Here is a 24986-nt window from a genome sequence, read left to right as displayed (position 1 = left end):
GGCTGGGAGCAGCCCTCTGCTGCCCGGAAGTGCTTGGTAAACACTCGTTAATCATTTCCTGCCCAGCGAGCCCTGTGGGTGCCCAGGAGAGCCCTGGTTCGCATGGGGGAGGGGGTGCTCGTCACTGAGATGCCTGGCCTCCTGCCCGCCTGGCCCTCTGGGAGCTGGGGGGTGGCACCTTCCAAGGCAGCAGCCAGAGTGTCAGCCAGGGGAACCTGTTGCCAGGCGGCCTCTCGGCTTAGTGAGCACAACAGAAACTCGTGATGCCCCGTGTGGGCTGCCAGCCAGGGGCTCCTGGACAGACACACACCCAGGTCCTCTTCCCGGAGCCTCTTCCCAAAAAGTGCTGCCCTCCCTGGGGGTTCTGAGGACCCTTGTCTCACGCCCGACTTTGGGGATCTTTGCTTTGACTTGGATATTTCTCTGCATGCAGGTCACCCTGAGCCAGGAGTCTGGGAATTGGTCTTGCTGAAAGAGTGGGTTCTAGAATGTTCTGGGGCAGCCAGAGTGTCTGTATGTCCAGACCAAGGGAGCTGGTTAGGTCCAAAGGATCTGTTTGATTTTTTAAAAAATGCCTTGTGTTCCCAAGCTAGGAGGTGGTGGTGGTGGAGGGGGTCGGCTTGGAAACTGAGCATGCTCTCTGTTCCTTGGCTGTTATGGGACCATATCTTTATCTTCTGGGTGGCCCCGTTCCTTCTTAGGATCAGTCGGAGTCCTTAAGTTCTCAAGAACACTTGTGGTCTAGTTTCCATTCTGTGGGGGCAAGCAAGTTTGGAGAATTCTGGGCCAAGCAAAATCAAACGTATCTTTCTTGTAAGACTTCAAGGAACCTTCCACGTGCTTAGGACTCTTTCAGAGGGAGACGGATATTCAACTTTTTTCCCAAGATTTTTGTTTTACCTCATGTCTGTTTATTTCTGTATTTATTTCTTTTTTCTTTTTTTTTTTTAAGGGCTGCAACCCGTGGCATATGGAGGTTCCCAGGCTAGGGGAGTCAGAGCTACAGCTGCCGGCCTACACCACAGCCATAGCAATGCAGGAGCCGAGCTGCGTCTCACGGCAGCGTCAGCTCCTTAACCCACCGAGCAAGGCCAGAGATTGAACCCACAACCTCATGATTACTAGTCAGATTCATTTCTGCTGCATCTCTCTATTTATTTATTTATTTATTTATTATTTTATTTTTATTTTTTGGCTGCCCTGTGGCATATGGAGCTCCCAGACCAGGAATCAGATTCAAGCCGCAGCTGTGACCTATGCTGCAGCTGTGGCAATGCTGGATCCTTAACCCACCGCACCGGGCCTGGGATCAAACCTGTGTCCTGGTGCTGCAGAGAGGCAGATCCTGTTTCGCCACAGTGGGAACTCCTATCTTTCTCTTTAGAGTATCTCACGAGACCAGTGTTTCTAGGAACCTGCTGCAGAAAATTCATGAACTCCACAAATATTTATAGAGTAATTACTATATGTCAGTGGCTATTCTAGGTGCTTGGGATAAATCGATGACCAATTCAGACCAAGAGCTCTACCCTGGAGGAACTTACCTTCTTGTAAAAGCGACGAACTGATCTTTATGGAGGATGTACTGTGTATCAGGTGCATGCCTGATCACCTGTTATCCTGTTTAACCCTCGCACAGCCTGGTCAGACAGATGGACCATTTCACAGATGAGGTAACTGAGGCTCTAGGGCGTAAAGTGACTTGCCGGCGTTGGCTGAATTATCCTTTTTGCAATATGCCTTTGCATTGCAGGAGATGCTGGTGAAGTAAGGAACTCCTGGCAGAGGCATCAGGGTCTGTGGTGGGGATCTGTTAGCATGTTGTTGTGACCTTTTCTAAAGGTCCAGTGGAGAAACTTTTCTGAGGCTCTGAATCAGGCAGGGAAAGATGTGCTTCTCTGGAACAACTGGTTTGTTTTCCTGTTCTGGGCACCGAGAATCTCGTGGCCGATCATGTTTCCCTTTCGCTTTGGTTACTAAGCACCTGAGAGCGAGGTTTGTGGCCTATCTTGACACTTCTGCAGGAAGGCATCATATGGTATTTTTCTATGTGCTGACCTTACCCCAGCCTTTGTTCTTTTTCTTACACTTATTTTCTCTTGGCCCGACTCCCTTGACTGTTTATTTTATTCTTTTGTGTTGTTTGTATTGTTCGAAGCCGCTGTAAATATTCGGTGGCTGGGGCTGAGTATAACTAAATTTAAAAAATAATGGTAAGATGACTTGTGTAAGATCCTCCAGCTAGGTTTTGGGGAGGCAGGCTCTTCCTCTGTCCACCACACAGCCAGCCTTTTGGGGTGAGGATCCACCAAGAGACAGGTCTGTTAGCTTTTGTAGCCACCGTTTTGGGGGTTTTGGAGGAAGCTGGGCTGGCTGAATTGGAGCCCTTGAGGGGGCTTGAATTGACTAGGATGTCTCTCACGTGGTTTGAGCGAAACTCTGGGCTATAGATTTGTTCTCGGTAAGGGCTACTCAGCCTCCCCTTCCTGCTTGCGGTTTCCAGGGGGCACAGACCTCCCTTGGACAGACCGGTGAGCACTGTGTACTCTTTTTTTTTTTTTTTTTTTCTTTTTCCTTTTTCTTTCTTTTTGGCCATGCCCGAGGCATGCAAAAGTTCCCGGGCTGTAGATCGAACCCAAGCCACAGCAGTGACACCATCAAATCCTTAACTGCTAGGCCACCAGGGAACTCAGCACTGTATGCTCCTTGCAGCTACTTCTCGTTCGTTATCCTCACGGCAGCTCGAGAGAGAGGAGGAGCACGTGGTGTTGATGAGGCAAGAGGCCTGGAGTGGCTGAATGGATGTCCTTCCAGGTGGTGCCTGAGCCCGCACCCCAACGCAAAACCAGACAGCTCCCACGAGAGCTCCCTGAACCCCCTGTGGAGGAGACAGCATGGGAGTGGGGAAGAGCTTAGAATTGGGGGTTTGGATCTCATGGGGCTTGGGTATTGGCCGCCACTGTGTGCTTATGGGTCAGTTACGTTTCTGAGCCTCGGTAGCCTCATCTCCAAAACGGGCACCCTAATCCCTGCCCCGCCAACCTCATGGGATCGTTGTGAGAAAATGAAGAAGATGAGCGTGGAAGCACTTGTCTGGTGTGAAGCATGGTGCCCATGTGTTGTGCTCTGTCTACGCTGTGCTGGTGATGAAGATGGTGGTGGGGGAACGTTATAGGAATATTGAGCCCTGTCCCCGTCAGCGTGGTAAACTTGACATACGTTATCTTAATGCACAGAGTCAGCAGATGAGTAGGGACTCTCATATCCCCTTTTTGCAGGTGGAAAAGATTAAGTAGTCTGCTTGAAAAGGATTAAGTACTTTATATAAGGTCACAGAGCTGTTACGTGGTAGAGCTGAGATTGGAACCCAGGCAGCTGACCCTGCAGCGGAACTTATTATCACCACGATCATGGGAAAGGGCAGGAGCCTGGGATCTTTTTGGGCAATGGCATTAACGCACATCAGTGGGGCAGGGGCAGGAAGGACCACCTGGGGGGCAGTGAGTCCATGTGGGTGGTCCCTGGAGGGCAGTGGGGCCTTGGGAACAGCCCTGGGCACCAGAGCTCATCTCTGAGCATCTTATGCCTCATGGGGTTAAAGGAAATAGGGGATGCATAGGTACGAGTCCCTTGCTATAAAAATGTTGGTGATACATGGATGACGTCCTGCACACATGAGGAATGGAGGGTGGTTAGTAGGAACGGCCACCTCCGTTTTTAAAAAGCCGCTTCCTCGCTGTTTTGATCACCCCTGGTATGCCAAATCTTCGTTCGGCCAATTTGGTGAGAATCCATTTTGCAAAGTGCCAGGCACAAGTTACACACCCAGGGATGTTGCTGAGGCTGGGGGCTGGAGTGTGAGTGGCAGGAAGCCCTGGGCCTGCCTTGGGAGAGCTGGGAGGCATCGTAGAAGTGAAGCCCCTGGGATGAGGGGCTCTGAGGGTCCTGGGGCTCTGAGGTGGGAGGGAGAATCCTCTCTTTTCCTTTTCTAGGTCTTTTTTTTCCTTCCCACGTACATGTAATAATAAAACTTTAAAAAATATGTAAAGGGAGTTCCCATCGTGGCGCAGTGGTTAACGAATCCGACTAGGAACCATGAGGTTGCGGGTTCGGTCCCTACCCTTGCTCAGTGGGTTAAGGATCCGGCATTGCCGTGAGCTGTGGTGTAGGTTGCAGATGTGGCTCGGATCCAGCGTTGCTGTGGCTCTGTCATAGGCTGGCAGCTACAGACCCCTAGCATGGGAACCTCTATGTGCCGCGGGAGTGCCCAAGAAATGGCAAAAAGACAAAAAAAAAAAAGTAAAAAGCAGCTCATTGAGACTAGAAGCAGGCCCAGGAGAAACAGGTTAAGTGGGAACAGGATCCTTTTGTAAGGGCCCGTTGGGGGGAGGGGGGGGCTGGCGAGCAAATCCCTCCTTCTGCGGGAGGCGGGGGTGGGGCTCCCTTTAATTAAGCTCGATGCGCTCTGGCTTTGAGTAGGTGACAGACAGCTCTTTTATTTCCTGCTTTGTTCTCTCCCAGGTACAAACTGACCACCGCCTTCATTCATGCAAATGGCAGCTGGCAGCTGCCGGAGGGGGAGGGTTAGATACTTAGGAGGAGAAGGCCGAGGCCTTCCTTTGCCCCCTCTCCTGAGTTTCCCTCTCTCCAGGCTTCCTAGGGGTGTGTGTGTGTGTGTGTGTGTTGGAGGTGGGGAGGCTTCCTAGGAGGCTTCCTAGGGTGTGTGTGTGTGTTGGAGGTGGGGAGGCTTCCTAGGGGTGTGTGTGTGTGTGTGTGTGTGTGTGTGTGTGTGTGTGTTGGGGATGGGGAGGCTTCCTAGGGGTGTGTGTGTGTTGTGGGGTGGCGAGGCTTCCTAGGGTGTGTGTGTGTGTGTGTGTGTGTGTGTGTTGGAGGTGGGGAGGCTTCCTAGGGGTGTGTGTGTGTGTGTGTGTGTGTGTGTGTGTGTGTGTGTGTGTTGGGGGTGGCGAGGCTTCCTAGGGGTGTGTGTGTGTGTTGGGGGGGTGGGGATCCCCCCTACCCCCCACCAAGGGCCTCTGGGATCTGGCTGTTGGTTGCCCACCACCCCATCTCCCTGTTCTTTTCCTGCTTTGGGGGCAGCCTCTTTGTGGAACGTGGAGGCGGCAGGGGTTAGGCGAGCGCTTGGCCTTTATGAGAGCAACGGAGAAGGGCTCTCGGTGGAAAGGAAGCACCCTTCCTGGTTCACCCTCTTCTGCCTGACCCCTTGCCAGACAGATACCTGGGGACAAGCCTGTTTGGTCTTGAGACCTCTTGCTTCACCAGTCTAGAAGCCCGCCCCCCTGCCCTCCCGCCCCGCTGAGCCCTGAAAGCAAACGTCGGAGAGCAGAGCAAAGATGGGTGCTGACCAGGAGAACTTTGTGCCCTCAGCCTGATTCTGACGGAAGGCAGTGACCCTGAGGAGTGTTGGTTGTGAGAAACATCCTTGGACTCAGAGCAGATGGTACACACTGGAGGGATGGGGTAGCCGTCCATTATGACACGAGCGCCTTGAAAATTTTCTAAAAACTAGGAGTCTCTGTCGTGGCTCAGCAGACAGAATCTGACTAGCATCCATGAGGACGCAGGGTTGATCCCTGGCCTCACTCAGTGGGCTAAGGGTCCCAGCATTGCCTTGCGCTGTTGTGTAGATCACAGATGCGGCTTGGATCCCATGTTGCTGTGACTGCGGTGTAGGCCAGCAGCTGCAGCTCTGATTCGACCCCTAGCCTGGGAACTTCCATATGCCGTGGGTGCGGCCCTAAAAAGACCCCCTCCCCTCCAAAAAAAGACAATTTTTAAAAATTAAAGATTGGCAAAAATGTTAAATATATCAATCGGTAAACTTTTTTATTTTGAGGGCCCCCGTCCCCTTGTCCAAACCAACAACCACTTCTTTTCTGTGAATCTGAGAGGAGCACATCAAGTTGAGCCAGCCTAGGAGGCTTCAGGAAGGGCCTGACTCCCTCCACCGACCATCCAGCCAGCTCTTTTGCCCCAGCCTAAAAGTAAAATCTGCTGACCCAGCTGAAGGGGTGAAAAAAAAAAAAAAAAACCAATTGTGCTGGACATTTTGCTGTGCTACCAAGAGTATGTTCCATCTCCTGAGGCATCACCCTAGACTTGGGAACATTTAGGGTCCTGCACCCCCACCCCATAGTGTTGAAGGCTGTCAGCTTTTCCTTCCTAATTCTTCATCTTAATGAAATATGTGAGAGAGGTCGATTGGCTTCTAAAAAGCAGCACCTAAACATGCCCTGTCACACTGCACACCGTTGAGAGATTAATGCAGTTCTTTAGATTCTGAGCTTGTGTTGTGTTCGTACAGTAGGCCCGGGTCGTGGTTGTGCGTGCAACCGCTGACAGAAAAGGAACCATAAATTTTGCGGGAAAGAATTTGTTCTGGTGCCCTGCTCTTTTTGCTTTATATCACATATTGTTTAAAAGAGGGATATTTTTGTGAAAGGAAAGGGAACTGTGTATATGAGATAAGTAGAATACAGTGAGAGAAATAATTGGATTTTGTCATGTGAACATCGAAATGGCACACGATTTCTGAGATCGCCCCGTTTCTGTACTGTTCCAATATTTATCTGAAAATGAAAAAATACCACGTATGTGCAGGTCTTGAGATCCTGGTTCGACTGTGATTTATAGTAGTGTTCTTTTCTGTTTGTTTTCTGGAGCTGAGTTTGGTGAAATTTCAGGGGGTTTTAGCCCATGGTGATCCAAAGACAGTAAATAAATACTGCTTTGTGGGGAGGTCTCCACTCTTGTGTCTTATTTGGTGACTGTTAAATGGTAGCCAAATGTCAGGACTCATTATGCAAATATGGAAACAGGAGGATTTGAGTCACTTTAGCTTGTGGTGTGAAATACCCTAGTTTTTGGTGCTGGTGGTGGAGAGCCTTGGCACGGAAAGTAAGGATGCCCTTTGCTCCTTGCTGTCGTGGGAAAGTGTCTTGTCTCTCTTGACCCCTCACTTCATGTGGCCCCCTTTCCTTCTTAGGACATCTACTTCCCTGGGATGTGAGAACCTTGGTCATGTGTGTCCCCCGCTAACTCACGGTTGGAGGTCTCATAACTGGGTTTGATGCAGTTTGGGTGCAGAGCAAAGGCATGCCGAAGCCGACACAGCCCAGGTGCCCAAGATGGGTCAGCAGCTGAGGAGGCAGAGGTTTCACAGTCTGAAAATCAAGCTCTGTGTTGGTTCTGCTGTTGCCAGACATTAGCAGGGAGCCTCTGCAAGTCGCATGGGTGTGGATGTGCCCATGAGTTACGGACGGGCTGTGGGCAGGTGCATGAAACACTAAAAAAGCAGGGGATTGGACGGGTCACCTCTGTGCTATCTGACTTTATTCTGAGGGTCACGTGCCAGAGTTGGGTGCAGAAAGAACCCTGGATACAGAGAAAGGTCCCCAAAGGTCAGGCTGGCCACTTAATTTTTTTTTTTGGGGGGGAGCTGTGCCTGCGGCATGTGGAAATTCCCCAGCCAGGGATCAAACTTGTGCCACTGAGCTGCTGCAGTGGCAACACTGGATCCTTAACTTGCTGCATCACAAGGGACTCTTCCTTCCTTCCTTCCTTTCTCCCTTCCCTCACTTCCTTCCTTCCTCCTCTCCTTCCTCCCTCCCTCACTCTCTCACTTCCTCCTTCCTTCCTGTCTCTCTCTCTTTGCCGCTGATTTTTTAAAAACTTTTTTTTTTTTTTGAAAGAAAGGGCAGGCATTTTACTTTTCTGTGGTAGGAGGGTAGATTGCTCAGAAACGCTTAACAGGAGGGTGGATTTGTATGTAAGCCCCAGGGTTGGGGGCATCTGGTGGGAATGAAGCCAAAATGCGTGTGTGCAAAGGAGAAATGCAATGCAAACAGGTTGAAAAACTTGGGGTACTGTGGAGATTAACATTTGATTGCACCCCTCCACCCCTCCACACCCCAAGCATCCAACACTCCGAGAGAGAAAGCTGGCAGAAACCTGTGAGGTGGGTTTAGCACGTAGAGGTTTCCATTGCAGTCTCCAGTGTTGTTACTGCTAATTGTTTTTTTCTTTTTTTTAGGGCTGCACCCGTGGCATATGGAAGTTCCCAGGCTAGGGGTCGAATCGGAGTGGCAGCTGCCAGCCTACGCCACAGCCACAGCAATGCCAGATCCGAGCTGCATCTGTGACCTACACCACAGCTCACGGCAATGCCGGATCCTTAACCTGCTCTGCAATGGGAATTCCTGATGCTGCTGATGTTTTAATTTTTCACTTTTGTGGGTCTTTGCTTTGCTTTTTAAGGGGAACTCTGAGTATCATTTAATTTGTCAAATGGTTAATATACCGTACTCCCGTTTCTGCCTAAAGTGATTCCTTCTTACAAACCATGGCTCTGGCTCCAGGCTTCCTGGGTTTCAGCCCCTGCTCTGCCACTGAACCAGCTCTGTGACCTTGGCCACATTCCTTAATCTGTCCATGCCTCTCCATGTCCCTACGCTGAAATGGGAGAACAAGAGAGCCTGCACCCCAAGACAGCTGGGGGGAGGAAACATGTTACTCTGTGCAGAGGTAGCTTAGAGACATGCAGGGCATGGGGTGGGTTTCATGTGACTGTTGCTTATGTGAGATGATGAAGATGCGGTGCCGGCAGCAGAAGGAGCACTGGGTGCGTGGAGTTGATAAACCCGGCTTGATTCTCAAAGACTGCGTGTCCTTGGGCAGGCACTTTCTCTCTCTGGGGTTCTGACTTCACACCTGTGAGATGAAGCCCTTTGACTTGAGTAGTGCTTTTCTGGGACTCTGTGGTCAGAGGGGGAAGTAGGGGGCAGCCCCAAGACAAAGTGGCCGAGGCTTGTGGCTCTGCAGCTTTGCTTCAGCCAGCGCAGCTTGGGTTCATTTCATTTAGGGATTTTACTTCAGGGGGAAGAAAAGATTCTTGTGTGTGTGTGTGTGTGTGTGTGTGTGTGTGTGTGTGTGTGTGTGTCTGAGAGAGAGAGAGAGAGATAGAAAGAAAGAAGTATGGAAGTGGCTAAACCTGAGGACCCTTCCTGGGGGAAGATGCAGGGGCTGTGGGGGAGCCAAGGGGAAGTTGCTGGAGGTGGGTCTGGTAGGTATGAGGGGGCCTGGGGAGAGGGGTTTGCAGGCCTGAGGTCACGTGGGGGACAAGACAGGACTAAATATAAAGCAGTGAGGAAATGCTGTCATCAATTTTGTCCAAGTGGTCTGGGCCGATTTACTTATTGGGAAGGTGCAAATGTCTACATGTTAGAAGGCGACCGAGGTCTGGAGGTGAAATTGAGAAAACCGAGAAAGATGACTATTAGAAGTGTAGAAATTCGGTTTTATCACAGCGAAGGCGTTCTTGCTGGAGGTCACCCCAACTTGAACAAAACAGTTGTTGCCTCTGCCAGAACTGCAACCAGAGGGTGCCCGCCGGTGGTTAATACTCTTGCTTCCTCCTCCCTCCTTTCTTTCCTTTCCATTCTAATAATCACTAGGAATTTCCCTGATACGAAGGCCCATTCATTCCTTTGTATTATCACTGAGAGATGAGAGGCTGTTTTGCCAAGTGGAAAACCCGTTCACAGGCTAAATCTGTGGCTTTCTGAACCAGAGTTTTCCATGGGGTCTTACTAACGTAAGATTTAATGTTTCCTATTATTTCTTCAATTGTAGTTTCATTAGGTCTGCATTTTTTTTTTTTTTTTCCCAGAACGAGGTCCTTGATGATTAATCAGAAACAGAATTTAGGGTATGAGTGCCCCTGCCAGGTTACCTCCTTGGTTTAAAAAAAAATCTGGGGAGTTCCCGTCGTGGCTCTGTGGTTAATGAATCCGAATAGGAACCATGGGGTTGCGGAATCGGTCCCTGGCCTTGCTCAGTGGGTTGGGGATCCGGCGTTGCCGTGAGCTGTGGTGTAGGTTGCAGATGAGGCTCGGATCCCACAGTTGCTGTGGCTCTGGCGTAGGCTGGCGGCTGCAGCTCCGATTGGACCCCTCGCCTGGGAATCTCCATATGCCGCAGGAGTGGCCCAAGAAATGGCAAAAAGACAAAAGGACAAAAAACAAAACAAAACAAAACGTCTTGTTCTGGAGCTCCTGGTGTGGCGCAGTGGGACCGGCAGTGTCTTGGGACCGCTGGGACACGGGTTCCATCCCTGGCCCGGCACGGGGTTAAAGATCCAGTGTTGCTGCAGCTGTGGCTTAGGTCATAACTTTGGCTCAGATCTGATACCTGGCCTGGGAACTCCATAGGCCACAGGGAGGCCAAAAAATGGAAACAAACAAACAAACAAAAGAATCTTGTTTTGGCTGCACTCATGGCATGTGAAGTTCCTGGGCCAGGGATCGAAACTGTGCCACAGCAGTGACAATGCCAGATCCTTCACCCACTGTGCCACCAGGGAACTCCCTTCAAAATCTTTCAAAACCCGGCTCTAGCACACCTCATCCATCAGACTACAGCCTGTGTTCACATTCCTCCCATATAAGTGACTTCATTAATCTCTAGGGTTCAGTGTTTTGATCCTGAACTAAGCTGTTTGCTCAGTGAAGACAGGAATCATATTTACATTTCTTTGCTGTTTTTCTTCCATGACCAACCTCGTCTCTCTCTCTTACTCTAAGATCAAAGCGGCAGCGTAAATTTTCTTGCATGTATCACAAACAGCTGACTCTGTTGAGAGTAAGTGTCGGGGACCAGACGTCCACTCTGTTCTGAAAGCCTGTGCCTGCTGCCTTACTTACTGGCTAGTGAGTGCTGAACACTGGGCTGCAGAATGTACTTGGATCGCTAAGCGTCACGCCTGAGCTGTGTTGTTGTTTCATTCATTCCGAGTGGCTTCTAAGCCAGGTCTACCTGGAGTTTTTCCAGGTTCACCAGCCGCGGCCCAGGCAGGGAGCCCATCTTATTCAGCTGTAATTCATGAGCCTTGCTTGCAAAGCTAACTCGTGGTGGATAATGAGGAAGAGTTGCGTTGGTGATAGGAGGGAGAATGAGGGGATACGGAATTTCTTCTAAGTTTGTTGCCTACCTCTCTCCAGGGGCCTTCTGATTTCTTTTGACAGTGCCATCTGCCAGGGCCTGAGAGTGTATGGAAGGAGTCAGGAGCCAGGTCTTGTGGGTGAGCTGTGGGATCTGGAGCAGGGATTAGCACTGAGGATGGAGGGACCAGGAATCTAGCATAAATGTGGTGGATGCTGCAAACTCAGAGGCCTTTGGGGGCGAGGTAGGTGGCCTGGTGGAAGCTAAGTGGACTGTGGATGTTTCCCCTCAGTCTTGGAGATTCAGTAGAGGTGGCATTTCATAGATTCAATCTGGAAAACTGGTGGTTGCTCTGCCTAAAGGGGGCAGCTGCCCGTCAGCTTGTCACCCTGTAGAAGCATCGTCCTGGAAAAAAAAATCCAGACTTTTTAACGGGATGTCTCCTAATTTTTAAATACGGGCAACCAACTCAACTACAAAATCATGCCTGCTGGCCCGAGTGGGAGGCGAAGGCTGGCGCCTACCAGAGGCCCCCAGGGGACACACACACACACACACACACTCGCCATAGGGTCCGTGGAGGTAGGTGTCTGTCACCATCCAGATGGTGGGATACTGGGATTGCTGCGGAAATGGACACGACAGGCAGGGCGGGCGGTGCAGATGCCAAAAGCTGGCGTCAAGGGAATGCTGATGACAAAGGCCGACTTCTTTGCCCACCAGAAAGCCTTCTGTTCCTTGTCTCCTTCCCTCGCCTGCGCTGTTAAGGCTCCTCCCTGCCAGCCTCAGCCCGCGTCTGAATTTTCCGGTTCGGCATCCAGGGCCTTCCTGGTGCCGTGTGACCATAAATGGTGCCTCTGCTTCAGTGTGTGGCCTCGACTTACCCACCGGTGTTCTCTCCCCCGAACCCCTTCCTGGGCTGCAGGGTCTCAGTCGGCCGGGGTCTCCCAGGACGTGCCCACATTCCTTCCCTCCTGGTTTCACTTATGCTCTTCCCTCTCCCTGGAGTGCTCATCCCTACAGTTCATGGTAATCCTGCTTCCTGCCCCTCCTTCAAAAAGCTCCGGTCCCTGAAGTCGGCTGCCCTCCCTGCTCTGTAAATTTGGAATGGATTACATGGTTCTTTTAGCTTCCACGGAACTTTCCCTCCACCTCCACCCCCGTCTGTGGCTCGCAGCTGTTCAGAGGTCTGACTCCCAGGGTAGATGGTAACGTCGTTGTGGGAGGGCTCCAGCCTTACTCATCGCTCTGCCCCTCTGGCCTTTGGCTCAGGACCGCAGTGAAAAGGGGGTTTGTTGGATTTGACACTTCACGTTGGAGTATGGAGAACAGGTAATCAAGACAAAAAAGTTTCAGGTCTAAGGTGAACATGGAAAAGGGAGCACCTGGCAGAAACAAGGGCGTGATGGGAGCAGGTACGGCTGGATCTAGCTCCTCCTCAGTGGAAGCAATACCCAGAGCCATACCTTGGGATGTGGTCGCCAGCCTCCTGTGGGCCTGACTTGAATACTTGGGCTTCAGGTCTGTCCTCGACACCTGTAGGAAGCTGAAGTCAGTGGCAGAACAAAACAGACCCAAGTCCATTCTGTCCCCAGCCAGGATGGCGCCCCCATGTGGGTGTACTTTCTGCTGCTCACCAGGACAGTCATTCTGGGAGTGCCTTGAGGTGGGAAGGGCCTAGGGGATGTGAGAAGGTGGAGGCCGCCTTCCAGGAGGATGAGAAGAGGAAGTGTGCTGAAGCGAGACCCTGGGTCTGGAGTGTGAAGTAGGTTCTAGTGCCAGATCTGCCTCTTCCGACTGACTGATGAGCAGGACTTTTTTTTTTTTGGCCGTGCCCATGGCATGTGGAAGTTCCTGGGCCAGGGATTGAACCTGTGCCACAGCAGCAACCTGAGCCGCTGCAGTGACAATGCCAGATCCTGAACCCGTTGTACCGCAAGAGGACTCCTGAGCAGAACCCCTAACCACCGAGTTTTTCCTCACCTGTTCGAAGCAATTGCTAGGCTCTTTGGGTCCTGACATCCTAGGACTTGAGTTTTTTTGGGTCAGATGGTTGTTGTTGTAGGTTCACGAACCGTTTGTTATTCTCTTACACTCCCCCATCCCACCCCTGGTACGCAGTGATCTGAATTATTGTGAAAGGGGATAATTTGGAGGAAAGACTTTTTTTTCAGGTAAGAAGTAGATTTATTAAGAGAGGCACATCTTCCATAGACAGAATGTGGGCCACCTCAGAAGGCGATAGCAGTCTAGGAGTAACACGTTCCCCAGAGGGAACGCGGTCTGTCTTCAGAGGCTCGAGAGTGGTGGAGGAAAGCCTTTTGAAAAGGGTCCTTTTTCAAGATTTGAAACAGCGGAGTTCCCGTTGTGGCACAGCAGAAACGAATATGATTAGTATCCATGAGGACGCAGGTTCAATCCCTGGCCTCGCTAAGTGGGTTAAGGATCTGGCGTTACCGTGAGCTGTGGTGTAGGTCGCAGACTCGGCCCCGATCTGGTGTTGCTGTGGCTGTGGTGTAGGCCGGCAGCTGTAGCTCCAATTAGACCCCTAGTCTGGTAACCTCCATGTGCCATGGGTGCGGCCCTAAAAAGGAGAAAAAAAAAAAAAAAAGATTTGAAACAGGTTTTTTTTGTTCTGCTTTTGTTTTTTGGTGTTTTTTTTTTTGTTTTGTTTGCTTTTTTGTTTTCTTCTGTCTTTTTGCCCTTTCTAGGGCTGCTCCCACGCACATGGAGGTTCCCAGGCTAGGGGTCGAATCGGAGCTGTAGCCACCAGCCTATGCCAGAGCCACAGCAACGTGGGATCCGAGCTGCGTCTGCAACCTACACCACAGCTCACGGCAACGTCAGATCCTCAACCCACAACCTCATGGTTCCTAGTTGGATTCATCAACCACTGCGCCACAATAGAAACTCCTGAAACAGGTTTTGACGACAAAGGGCCTGATTGGAATCCCCTTGAAGGCATAGCCAGGAAGGGTGAGATCCCAGGACACAGAACCTTCCCATAAAAGGAAGGGGGGACCAGCCCAGCGAGATGTACAACTTGAGCATGATAGGGGTTGGGATAGAGTTCCCGTGTAGTGGCTAAGAAAGTGTAACTGAAACCCTTTTCCCCCCAAACAGGGCAAGTGGCTGAGAAATTCGGGGCCTTGTTGCCTTTGGCTTTGCCTTTCTGTTGAAAGGAATTGGAGACCTTCCCTTGATAAAGGTTTCTCATGGGCTTTGCCCTGAAGGTCTTCAGCTGGTTGATTGAGGACCTCATTTGATTTCATTGAGACGTGTTGGAGGTTCTGGGATTAGGTTTTGAAGTCTGCTTGTTGGAGCCCAGTGTCTACCTACCGATGAGGACTGCTTCCTGGGCTTCAGGTGGTCTCTTAGCAGACCAGGTCCCTACGGGGGTGAAAGACTGTAGCCAAGATGTCATTTCTTAGTTGGCCGGCAGGTCTCAGGGATGGTCAGAGTATGGCTGGGGTTGGGAGTTAGAGGCAAAGACCACGGAGAAGGGCTGTGACCTGGGAGGGACACACCTCCTGTGGTCGTACCTGGAAAGGAAGAAAAATCTAGGATGTCCCCAGACTAATGAAGCCTTCCATAGGAGGCCACATGCCTTGTTGCACAGGGCAGTGATCCGCTGAGCCTCATGTCAGGGCAGCTCAGAATCCATCTGTTGTGAAGCTAGGCTCTTCCAGGCGGCAAAGGGACACATGCCATTCGCGTGTGAGTGGCTGCCAGGTTTCCCTTTTTACTCCCTCCAACCCTGGGCGGGGGGCGGGGTGGGGGGAGTGCACCTGTGGCAAATGGAAGTTCCCAGGCTAGGAGTCGAATCAGAGCTACAGCTGCTGGCCTATGCCACAGCCACAGCCATACTGGATCTGAGCTGTATCTGTGATCTACACTGCAGCTTGCGGCAATGATGGATCCTTAACCCACGGAGCAAGGCCAGGGATCGAACCCACAACCTCATGGTTCCTAGTCGGATTCGTTTCCACTGTATCACGACGGGAACGCCGCCCTTTCTACTCTTGCCCTTGATTTCTACCTGTACCACAGACCACCCTCAACTGTCATCCCAAAGCCAGCAGCCTGTTACCTGTCTCAACAGCTTACTGACAGTGACCTTGGGCAAGTTATTAACTGCTCAGCCTTGATTTCTTCATTTGTGAAAATGGAGTGGATGAGACCTGTGTCATGAGATTGTGAAATGAAATTTGTTTCTTCATGCAAAGCACCTGGCATATGACCTGAATAAGGCTTAAGAAATAGAGGTTCCCCAAAAAAAAAAAAAAAAAAACACCTGGGAGTTCCCATCGTGGCGCAGTGGTTAACGAATCCGACTAGGAACCATGAGGTTGCGGGTTCGGTCCCTGCCCTTGCTCAGTGGGTTAACGATCCGGCGTTGCCGTGAGCTGTGGTGTAGGTTGCAGACTCGGCTCGGATCCCGCGTGGCTGTGGCTCTGGCGTAGGCCGGTGGCTACAGCTCCGATTCGACCCCTAGCCTGGGAACCTCCATATGCCGCGGGAGCGGCCCAAGAAATAACAACAACAACAAAGACAAAAAAAAAAAAAAAAAAAAAAAAAAAAAGAAATAGAGGTTCCTGCCCTCTGCGTGTTCTTCCCAACTCTCGGACGCTGTGTCATTCCCATCCTTGTCCTGAGCGTTTCGGTGACTATTCAGATATATCCAAAGGGCAGGGGACAACCGGAAGCTGGTTCATTCACTGCCTAGGACAAGGTTCTGTGCTCTGTGGGTTGGCCTGACTGCCTTCCCTGGGCTGGGGCTGCTTCGAAGCTGCTTGGATCACTGTCTGGCCCCAAAGCTGGGTCCTGGGGGCCTCCTGTGGCTCCTAGAATAACAGGAGCTGGAGATTAGATCTCTCTCTAACACATCGCTTTGTAAGGATGCAGTCTATATCGCATATTTGACAACAGCCTTTGTTGCCTAATGGTCTTTTTGGACTTCAGTGCAAGAGCTGCCTGCAGTATTGTGTGGTTTGTTACCTTTTCTCCCCAGAACCTCTTCTTTAGAGAGGTCTTATGTCCCACGCTCACATGCATCCAGGGTCCAGGCAGTGAGCAGAAATAAGAGGGGCTCCCCAGGTGAAAGAAAAAGCATCCTAAGTTAATAGTCTTTTTTTTTTTTTTTTTTTTTGTTCTTTAGAGCTGCACAGCATGTGGGGTCTAATAAGCTAGGGGTCTAATAGGAGCTACAGCTGCCGGCCTACACCAGAGCCACAGCAATGCCAGATCTGGGCCACGTTTGTGACCTACACCACAGCTCATGGCAACGCCGGATCCTTGACCCACTGAGCGAGGCCAGGGATCGAACCCACAACCTCATGGTTCCTAGTCGGAATCATTTCCGCTGCGCCGCAGCAGGAACTCCCTAAGTTAATAGTCTTGCTTCACAGTTGTACTTGGCTTGCATATTAGACGAAAGCAAAGGTCCTCCCTGCTGCTAGTCATATGCTGTCTCACCTTTCTTGAAACACAGGATCTTCTTGGTTTATCTTTCCATTTTGTGCTTTTGATAGAAGCCTGGGCACCAAAATATGTTTCTCTTATGGTGGAGAAAAAGGCTTGAAGATGGGTGCTGGCCTTGGCTGCGATGGTGCTGGGAGCAGCCTGGGGTCCTTTCTGTGCCCCCTTTCGCCATCTGTCAATCTCCCCTCATGGCCAGCCCAAGGATATGGACCTGGTGTTGCCATATCCTGCAGTTCTTCATGAAAAACTCAAAATCTGGGCTTCGAATGTGAGATCTCTGAATTGTTAAAGTTAGTTTAGATTCATTTCAAAACATTGTGTAGATGAACCAGATTCAGCCAACAGTCCTCCTGTTCTTGCTCTTTGTTTGGATCCATTGCAGAGTGGGAAGTTAAAGCTGCGAGTTAGGACTCCTGCAAATGAGGAGTAGTTTGGAAGTGAATCCAAAGCAAAACAAGATTTTCACTGATGAATGTATGCTTTTGTACCATGTCCCGGTGCTATATGACACAGATTTGCCCCATGTCACATGGTGGCTTTGAGCACTGACTTGGCGATGGACCTGCTCTGTGTGGGCCAGGCTTCTGCTGAGAGCTGCAGATGCTGCAGGGAGCACAGTTGCCTCCGTCCTGCCTCATCCAACATCTGTCCCAGGCCTGGAGGGTGTGGCTGGTCTTCTCAGGTCAGGTGAGCTGTGCATGTGTGTGCATTGCTTCGTCCCTGTGGCCTCATGTGGTTTGGTCCAATTGCTTTCCTTTTCCAGAATCATGAAAAATAACTCCATTTTTTATTTTAAGGGCAAATAGTCAAAGAAGGCATGTACATAATTGTATAAAATTCAGAACATGCAGAAAGATATAGAGGGCAAATTCCTCTTTGCCTTTCCCTCTCTTCCCCTCCCCCTTATTTGAAAAAGAAGACTGACCAGCTATGTGACCTCAGATGACTCCTCCAACCTCTCAAACACCATTTCCTTATATTTTATGGAGTAAGCGTAACACCTAGCTCATAGTATCATTATTTTTTCTTTCTATTTCTTTTTTTTGTCTTTTTAGGGCTGCACCTGTGGCATATGGAGATTCCCAGGCCTAGGGGTCAAGTTGGAGCTCTAGCCCCCGGCCTATGACACAGCCATAGCAATGCCAGATCTGAACCGAGCAGCTGCAGTCTACACTGCAGCTCGCAGCAGTGCTGGATCCTTTATTCTACTGAGCAAGGCCAGGGATCAGACCCACATCCTCATGGATACTAGTTGAGTTCTTAACTTGCTGAGCCACATCAGGAGTACCTCTTTCTTTTTTCTTAGTGGCTGCATCTGTGGCATTAATGGAAGTTCCTGGGCCAGGGATTGAATCTGAGCTGCAGCTGTGACCTATGCCACAGCTGTGGCAACGCCAGATCCTTTGACCCACGGTACTGGCCAGAGATTGAACCCGCACCTCCACAGCGACGTGAGCCTCTGCAGTCAGGGTCTTAACCCACTGCGTCATGGCGGGAACTCGCTCATTATTTTTCCTTTAGCATGGATGAAATGAGGTGATGTGAAATCTCCCAAGTCCTCAACACACAGGATTTTTTTTTCCCCCTTTTTATGTGTTGAGGATTTCTCTGGCAATCCCTTTGTATTTACTGCACTGTTGCATTTGATAAACATACATGTTTGGCTCCGTTAGAGAAAGAAAAAAATATGGGTGAGCAGCTTGAAGTCCTCTTCTGCCCTTCTTCCCAGGTGGAAGCTTAACATTGCTTTCCATACTCTTTCATTCCCCCAGACTCTTGAAAATCTCTGATGAGTGGCCTTCAGTAAGACCAGAGGAAATTGTTCTCTTATTTAGAAAAGGACACAGAATCTTGATGGTATGTTCTTTGGAGCCAGTGACAGAGATGATTGTCTAAGAAGTTCTGGGCATTCAAATGTGAAACACATTAACCTGTAGGAATGCTGGATTTTTATCTGGATGGATGTCTCACTTTGTATGGAGCTGGTTGGGAATAAAGATGGGAGCAGGGTTTTGTGGCTGTTTTATTTTTGCTTTGAGCTCATGTTAGTTTGGATCAGCTTTGGCTGCGTGTAACAACAACAACCCCCCACCCCCAAACCTCAGATTTACAGTAATTTAAAAGATGCTTGAGTGATGGAGAGTTTTGTTTCTTGCGTTCAACTAAGCTGGAGGTAGCAGGTCAGGGCCTTTGGAGTCCCAGGACGTCACTGGGGGCCCAGGCTCCCATCTTCCTGCCCGTAGATTCCATCCTTTGGGTCGCCTCACTGTCCAGGGTGTTACTGGAGCTCCGGAGCTCATGTCTGAGCCACATGTGGACAGGAAGAAGAAAGGCATGGTCCTAAAAGGAGGCACGTGCTCTGCTGAATCAGCTCTCTCTGAGCTCTTTTCTGGAGGTCCCATGATCACTTCTGCTTATGTCTCACTGGTTGTGATGTGGTCACATACACACACCTAGCTGTAAGGGAGGCCAGCAAGTGTAGCCTTTTAGCCTCTGTGCCATAGGTAAAATGAAAAACAAGCTTCTTTTACCAAGGAGGAGGAGGGGACTGGATGTTATGGATGTGGGCAGCAAGCAGTGTTTTATTATTTTTATTTAAAAATGTTTTTTGGCTGCGCCCACGGCATATGGAGGTTTCAGGCCCGGGATTGAACCTGCGCCGTGGCAGTGACCCAATCCACTGCAGGGACAACACTGGATCCTTAACCTGCTGCGCCACAAGGAAATTCCAGCAAGCAGTGTTTTCAAGGCCTTTCCTAGATTGTGGAAATTTGTGAACTGATCTCCTTCCTCCTCTTCTGTTTGCTTCTAGGCAAAGAACCATCACAGTTGGAACCATCGCCCATTAGAATTTAGGGGTTCAGACTCCTAGTCAACTCTTCTTTTTATAAATGGTGGGATGGGGGTGCAGGGAGCCTGAAGCAGCAGCAGGGCCAAAGTTAAACCAACACAGAGGCAGAAGCTAACGTGTTGGGTTGTGCAAAGGGTCCAGGTCCTGGTGTCAGAAGACCTGGGTCACCTCCAGGCCTCCTCTTTCCTCTCTGAGCTCTTCCCAGCAGTGAGACGAGGGGTGCTGCCCCCTTCTGGGGCTGCTGAAGGCTGCTGAAGCCCCAGGTGGCCTGCAGAGCCTGATATGAATGGTTGATACTCTGCTGGGCTGAAGTTCTTCCAGCAGGCATGTGGGAAGCACTTATGGTGTGGAAGAGGTCATGGGGTCCAGGACGACGTTGAAGAGGTCCAGCAAGGGTCTGGCTCAACCTGCTGGTGGGGTGGGGGCGGACTCTACCCTTTGCCAGCTGTGTGTCCAGACTTGGCCTGCGGGGCCTCTGGGATTGGCAACACACATCTGATCTTCCTTGTTGGTGTCCTGGAGCCTCTCACGGTGTGGTTCTCCTGCCTTGTGAGTGTGGTTCCAGGGATTAAAATGCATACTCTTTAGAGTTCCCATTGTGGCTCAGTGGATTAAGAACCCAACCAATATCTATGAGGATGCGGGTTTGATCCCTGGCCTTGCTCAGTGGGCTGAGGATCCAGTGCTGCCGTGAGCTGTCATATAGGTTGCAGATGCGGCTCGAATCTGGTGTTACTGTGACTGTGGTGTCCGTTGCTTTATCTGTCCAGTGCTGGGCTCAAGGGGTCGGGGGTGTCCTTCTCCAACAAATGCCTCAGTTGGCACATTTCAAGGGTTATTAGGCTTGTGCCTGGTCCTGCCCACACTCCCCAGTGCCATAAGAACCTAGCTCCATGTTAGGGGTGGCGTCCCTATGACTGTATTGTAGGGTTGTCCTGAGGGTGAGCATCCAGCTGGGTGCCCGGTGCTTGGTCAAGTCTTGGTGAGTTGCCCCTGCTGTGTCCAACTGGCCAGATCATGCCAGGCAGCAGAGTGACTCAGTTCCCCAGCACTTCTTCCCGTCCCCTGCCAGGATGTTTTCCCGACTTGGTTCCGTTTTTTGGGGGGTGACATTCTCATCTCTCAGCTGTGGACTTTCATGTGCCATCAGTTTCAAAACATTAGGAAATAACACATGGGGGTGGGGGAGGGGGAAAAGAGAAGCTGAGCAGCCCCACCTAACTGGCTGCCGAGTGCCACCCTGAGGCTCCTTGGCTGGGCGTCAAGTGCTTCTTAAAATCTTTCTTTTAAGTTAAGGCCCAGAGACGATTTTGTTTTTTGACCCTTTCTTTGTCTACCTTGGTCTCTACTTCATTAACCAATTAATAGATTCACTCAGCACACACAGTTTATCGAATACCTACCTGCTCTGTGCCTAACCCTGTTTCTGTGCTGGGGATGTTGACACAACCCAAACAGACCACGCCCCCTCCCTCAGGAAACAGACCACGCCCCCTCCCTCGGGGAGCTTACTTACATGGGTGGGAATGACGAGACTACCAGGTAGACTTGAGGCTGCAAAGAGAAGTAGAATAGGGTGATGAGGAGCAGGTGCTGTTTTATATGTGGAGCTCAGGGAAAACTCCCCAAGGGGACATAGGGAACAGCAAGTGCAAATACCCTGAGGTAAGACGGATTGTTTTGTGGAATAGCAAGAAGGCCCTGAGGTAAGACCGATTGTTTTGTGGAATAGCAAGGAGGCAGCTCGGTGGGGAGTAGAATGAACTGGCCAGGGGGTGTGGGTTTTAGATCTTTGAGCTTGATTTTTTTTTGTTTGTTTTTCTGTGGCATGCAGCAGTTTAACAAAAGATCTCAGTTCCCAGACCAGGGATTGAACCTGGGCTGCAGCAGTGAAAGTGCTGAATCCTAACCACTAGACCACCAGGGAACTCCCTTGAGATGCTTGTAGAGCTTTATGTGGAGATGTTGTGCAGAGTGTTGGTAAAGGTGCCTGTAGTTCAGGGAAGACACTGAGGCTGGAATGATGCATTTGAGGGGCACAGCTGTGCTATGCTGTTGGGCTGGATGAGATCACCATTGTGTTAGGTTGGTCCTCCTGGCCGGGGGCTGCACACGTCCAGTCTGGCTGGGTGTTCAGGAGGTACAAGTGCCTGTCTACCTCGCTTGGCCTTGGATTTGCATTTGGGTCACCGTGTTGCTCCCAGTCTGGTGTGGAAACCTCTCGGAATGATGAGACAAGCACAGTGGAGAAGAAGATAAGCCACTGGTGAGTCTGGCCTTGATGGCTCTTTGATAGGTGGTACCACGGATGATGGCCCTGTTGGGGTTGGAAAGCCCAAACAGAGCATTTGATCTGTACTATCCAGCTAAGTATTCAACAAATGCTTGGAGTTCCCCTTGTGGCACAGTGGTTAACGAATCGGGCTAGGAACCATGAGGTTGCGGGTTTGATCCCTGTCCTTGCTCAGTGGGTTAAGGATCCAGTGTTGCCGTGAGCTGTGGTGTAGGTTACAGATGCAGCTCGGATCCTGCGTTGCCGTGGCTCTGGCGTAGGCCAGTGGCTACAGCTCCTATTAGACTCCTACCCTGGGAACCTCCATATGCCACAGGAGCGGCTCTAGAAAAAAGGCAAAAAGACAAAAAAAAAAACAAAAAAAACCCAAATGCTTAATTTACCAAGAGGCTTCTCTCCAAGGCAAACTGGGGGCATGTGTGGAGTCAGGATTTGGGAGGATTTCTTAGTCTGAACTTCAGGGTGTGGGCACTGTTCACAGTTGCCAAGTGGAGACTTTCTTGCTTGGTCAGAAAGTAACATTTTTTTTGTCTTTTTAGCTATTTCTTGGGCCGCTCCCGCGGCATATGGAGGTTCCCAGGCTAGGGGTCGAATTGGAGATGCAGCCACCGGCCTACACCAGAGCCACAGCAACGCAAGATCCGAGCCGTGTCTGCAACCTACACCACAGCTCACGGCAACGCCGGATCGTTAACCCACTGAGCAAGGGCAGGGACCGAACCCGCAACCTCATGGTTCCTAGTCGGATTCGTTAACCACTGCGCCACGACGGGAACTCCCAGAAGGTAACATTTAAACCTGGCCCAAGACTCCCTTTTCCTCTCTTTCCTCTCCTGTCCTGTGTGCTAGACACTGGCTGGGGCCGTCCTGTTGGCCATGCCCTCAAGATGGCACGTGGGAAAGATGTGATCTGTTGGGAAGGAACTTGGCTGTACCGGCAAAGACTTGAGCTGGAAAAAGAACAAATGGTCATTCATTCAGTGCTTCCCAGTACCAGGGTGCTTACCCCCCACCTCCTCCTTCTTTCTTAAATGAAACCTTCAAGAAAAGAAGATTCCTAGGCCATCCTTAGACTTTAGCCCCAGTGTCACATCATAGGATTTTTTTTTTTTTTTTTTTTTCAGTTAAAGGCTTAAATAACTTCATGGATATGAATGTGAAGGTGTAACATAGATGCTGGTAACTGCTTCTGTTGGGCTAAAGGATACTCCTTTCCTGAGATCCCTACTGATTGATCTTATTTTTATTTATATAAATCCTTATTATAGAAGAATGCAAATCCTTAAAATAGCAGCTGGCCCGTATGTATATACTGTATAAATGCTGCACATATGTTAACTTATTTCATCCACATTCCAGCCTGGCAGGTAGGTGCTATTATCTTGCCTATTTTACAGATGAGGAAATGGGTACAAAGGTTAAATAAGGTCACCTGACTAGCAAGTGGTAGGGCTAGGATTTGAACCAGGGGAACCTGGTTCTGAGTCCAGGCTTTTAAATATAACAAACACTCCAAGGCCTATTGGTTTTTCCACAGGTCTTTGCTAAAGAATAAATTCAAGTTAGAAAAACACTGACACAACCTTTTACATAGGACTGTGAAAATTTAAAAAGAGCAGAAAGATCAACTGTTGGTGGGATTGCAGGAAAAACTATACCCATACATTACTGGTGGAATTGTGCATTTGTTTCATGCATTTCAGAAAGCAATATGGTGACATTTAATGAAATTTTAAACAATATATACATACATATTGCTTTATATATACACTCTTTAACCTAGCTGATCCATTCCTGGGAATCTGTCTCTGAGTAAGAAAAAAAATGTAGCTAAGGGTATATATACAAAGGTGTTTATTGCAATGTTGCTTTTTAGTAACCAAAACGTAGAAGCAAAGAGAATGCCCAAAGATGAATGAATGGATACATCGTTGTTCATCCCAAAATTCTGTTGCAACCATTAAAAAGAATGAAATGAAAAAACCCCCAAGGGAGTTCCCGTCATGGCGCAGTGGTTAATGAATCCAACTAGGAACCATGAGGTTGTGGGTTCGATCCCTGCCCTTGCTCAGTGGGTTAAGGATCCGGCGTTGCCGTGAGCTGTGGTGTAGGTTGCAGACGCAGCTCGGATCCCGAGTTGCTGTGGCTGTGGCATTGGCCGGCGGCTACAGCTCCGATTGGACACCTAGCCTGGGAATCTCCATATGCCGCGGGGCCCAAGAAATGGCAAAAAGACAAAACAAAAACAAAAACAAAAAACCCCCAAACAGAAGTTCCTGTCGTGGTACAGCAGAAACGAATCTGCCTAGGAACCATGAGGTTGCAGGTTTGATCCCTGGCCTGCTCGGTGGGTAAAGGATCTGGTGCTGCCGTGAGCTGTGGTGTAGGTCGAAGACATGGATTGGATCCTGAGTTGCTGTGGCTGTAACTCTGATTCCACCCCTAGCTTGGGAACCTCCATATGCTGCAGGTGTGGCCCTAAAAAGCAAAACAACAACAATGAAACAGCCCCCAAACAACCCCCAAAAACAAACAATCAAAAAAGAGTAATGGCAATGGTTCTACTCATAATGGTTGCCCTTTTTATGCTGTGCAGAGTGTCACGTGTTTCAGATGCTGCGTTAGAATCTGCCTCCCTGCACAGTCTTCAAAGCACATTTGTCAGAGGAGGAAACAAAGGCTCTGAGCGGTTAAGTAAATGCTCAAAGTCTAAGGGATGGTGCCGGTTCTGGTCCATCCAGCTTCCGAATCCTGCTGTTTTCTCAGCACAGTGACTGTGCGTCCCTGTGCACTGCCCTTCCCTGGTGATGTATGGCCTCCAGACACCTCCTCTCAGGCTCACTTTGTGGCCCATGGCACCGTGTGGGCCACAGGATGGGACAGTGGCCCGTTTCTCCTGGGCCGAATCCAAGGCCGTGTGAGGCACCCTGGGGAAGCCGGCGAAGTTGGAGCTTGGATTTGAAAGCTGTTAATCCAGCCCGGCCCCTCCAGCCTCCCTTGCTCTGTTTTATTAAGCCCAGGGTTTTCCTAAAACACCCCAGATCTCCTTTTCCTGTGTGAAGAGATTAGGCCAACGTCCACCCCCGGTCATGCGCCAGCGTCTGGTTTCTGGTCACAGCATCAGGATGAGCAGTTTCTTGTCAAGTGCCCGGGCCTGGAGAACCCTCGGGAAGGGTGGGGACCATCTGTGCTGTCCTGTAAAGGAAATTGTGGTTTCTTTCTTTCCTTTTTTCTTTTTTCGTTTATGGGAAAGAGAGACTGGTGTCTCAATCGTGTCTTTGTGGCGTTGTATTACACAGAGTCACAGAAAATGTTCTATGTAAATGACTACGCGCCCTGATTAGGGCCTCAATGGGCGCCATTGTGTCATATTGCTATTATTGGCGATGGCAGGATTCTAAATGA

General features: G+C 50.1%; 1 protein-coding gene and 1 non-coding gene across 2 annotated transcripts in view; one reads left to right on the top strand and one right to left on the bottom strand.

Moving 5' to 3' along the window:
- PTPRJ (protein tyrosine phosphatase, receptor type J) overlaps positions 1-24986 on the top strand; it is a 176335-nt gene that overhangs the window by 26826 nt on the left and 124523 nt on the right. The window lies entirely within an intron of this gene.
- On the bottom strand, positions 21144-21215 carry TRNAE-UUC. Its single transcript has one exon. It is a non-coding gene; the product is annotated as a tRNA-Glu (tRNA).

This window comes from Sus scrofa, chromosome 2, assembly GCF_000003025.6.
Source record: "Sus scrofa isolate TJ Tabasco breed Duroc chromosome 2, Sscrofa11.1, whole genome shotgun sequence".
Lineage (NCBI taxonomy): Eukaryota > Metazoa > Chordata > Mammalia > Artiodactyla > Suidae > Sus > Sus scrofa.
Note: the sequence above shows the minus strand (reverse complement) of the source record. Positions and strands in the feature narration are given on the sequence as shown.